Source organism: Dendrobates tinctorius, unplaced genomic scaffold (assembly GCF_039654945.1).
Source record: "Dendrobates tinctorius isolate UK_male_01 unplaced genomic scaffold, ASM3965494v1 ptg000028l, whole genome shotgun sequence".
Lineage (NCBI taxonomy): Eukaryota > Metazoa > Chordata > Amphibia > Anura > Dendrobatidae > Dendrobates > Dendrobates tinctorius.
Genome location: NW_027361696.1, coordinates 33,611,100 through 33,613,583, shown reverse-complemented (window position 1 = coordinate 33,613,583; position 2,484 = coordinate 33,611,100).

Genomic DNA, 2,484 nt, shown 5'->3' with positions numbered 1-2,484 from the left:
GAAAAAAGTGACTACAGGATAAGGGAGATTTCTAATTTCTGCACACACTTGTGGACACTGGACACTTATGGATTGTGTGAGGCCCACTGAATATCAGAGCGCTATGTCACAGGCTCGATGGCACAGGTGTGAAAAAAGTGACTATAGGATCACGGAGATTTTGAATTTCTGCACACACTTGTGGACACTGGACCCTTATGGATTGTGTGAGGCCCACTGAATATCAGAGCGCTATGTCACAGGCTCGATGGCACAGGTGTGAAAAAAGTGCCTACAGGATCACAGAGATTTTGAATTTCTGCACACACTAGTGGACACTGGACACTTTTGGATTGTGTGAGGCCCACTGAATATCAGAGCGCTATGTCACAGGCTCGATGGCACAGGTGTGAAAAAAGTGACTACAGGATCACGGAGATTTTGAATTTCTGCACACACTAGTGGACACTGGACACTTTTGGATTGTGTGAGGCCCACTGAATATCACAGCGCTATGTCACAAGCAGAAATTGGCTAGTGTATCACAAACTACAAGGTGTATATAGAATTGGGCAGAATAGGAATCTCCCTAGAGTGTAGGTCTGTAAGAACGGAACAAGTCCTCCACTTATCCTTCCACAGTGACACACAGATAGCTTCACTGTGGCCGTGATAACAGCCGTTACACGGTACTGAGAGGAGCGTGCACGTACACGGCTGTCCGGTGTACATAAAATTGTCAAGCTCCGTGTTTTTTAAGTATACGGACTGACACAGGCTGTCTCTATAGTTTTGAATGTGATAAAACAGCAAATATATTTAACTGTTTGAAAGCTAGACAAAACTAGAAGGTGCAGGTCTGTAAGAACGGAACATGTCCTCGACTTATTCTCACAGAGTGACACACAGATACCTTCACTGTGGCTGTGATAACAGCAGTTACACGGTACTGTGTGAGGAGTGTGCACCGATGTATGGTGTGAAAAAATGCACGTTCAGTACCTCAGCAGGACAAAAAAAAAAATTGGGATTGCTTTTAAAAAAGCAGTTTGCAGAGCAGTGGGTAAACAGCAATGCAGCCGTCAGGAAGCCTTAGAAGGCAGCCTAACAACCAACACCGCTGATCCACCAAAATATAGCCTCCACACACAGTGACTGGTGTGTTGTACAGGCAAAATCGCTAGCAGCAGAAGCAGTTTTTTTTTCTTCTTCCCTGCCTAATGCTCTCCCTACAGAATCAGCAGCAGCAACCTCTCCCTATGCTAAGATCGGCAGAAGTAAGATGGCGGTCGGCGTGCACGCCCTTTTATACCCCCTGTGACGCCCACCAAAGCAAGCCAATCACTTGCATGCCCTTCTAAAAGATGGTGGTGACCCCTGCCTATGTCATCACGTTGCCCACAGTGTCCGTGGATCCTGATTGGCTGAAAAAGAGTGCAAAACAAACTTTTGAAACGCGACTTTGGCGCGTAAGTCGCCGACCTCGTGGACGACCTCATCCTAGGGTCGGGTTTCGTTTCATGAAACCCGACTTTGCCAAAAGTCGGCGACTTTTGAAATTTTTCGACCCGTTTCGCTCAACTCTACTCATAAGTACTAAAAGCTGAAGTAAAAAAAAGGACTTATTGACCTTCACTGGGAGAGAGCAGTGAGTATGTGTATTGTCACTGTGCTGGAAGAGGAGAAGGTAAGATAATGATGCAGATTTGTAATGAAGGCATGTTCTTTTATTTCACCCTCTGTCTCTTGATAATGAAAAGTAGCAAATGGAGAAATGTCGGTGCGCTGTTGGTAAGGACTTCACAGGATTCAGATGAATAGAAATAGATTGTAGTTTATTCTCAATATGTTTAATTGTCAAACAAACCTCTTTATCAGGGTAAACACAATAAAGATTGATTTGTCCCACCTACAATCCTGTCAGCTCAACCAGTCCTCGATCCCATAGGACGGCAGAACTGTTAATCACAATGTACCTCAGACACCATGAGTGGTGAAATACTGACAGTAATGGGGACCACCGAACTCCCAGATTTCCCAGGAAACCTTTAATGGAAGACTCTAACCAGATGAAGGGCTCCCAAGGCTCAAGCTCTTATCCAAGATCTCTTCTCTGAGCTGCATCCCTTCCAATGGATGAGACACTGGAGAGAATTACGAACTTTTTTAGAATCCACAATCTTATGTACCTTGTATTCTAAACTGTCAGAAACCGGAGAAGGAGGGTATGATAGAGAGAAAACTGAAGAGACAAACTCCTTTAGCAGTGATCTGTAGAACACATGTAAGTTTCTAGCTGGAACGTGGGATGCAGTGACGGATGGGAGGCAGAGCAGGGGTTAACAGGTTTATTTACAGGGGAGTACTCCACGCAGGGAGGTAAAGAGTTAAACAGTACGACTGGAAAAGTGAAGTACAATGGTACAAATAACGACACTTCAGTAGCAGGCATATCAGGAAATCCTAAAATTGCAGCTCCTACTGCGAACTCAATAGCGCCGGCAA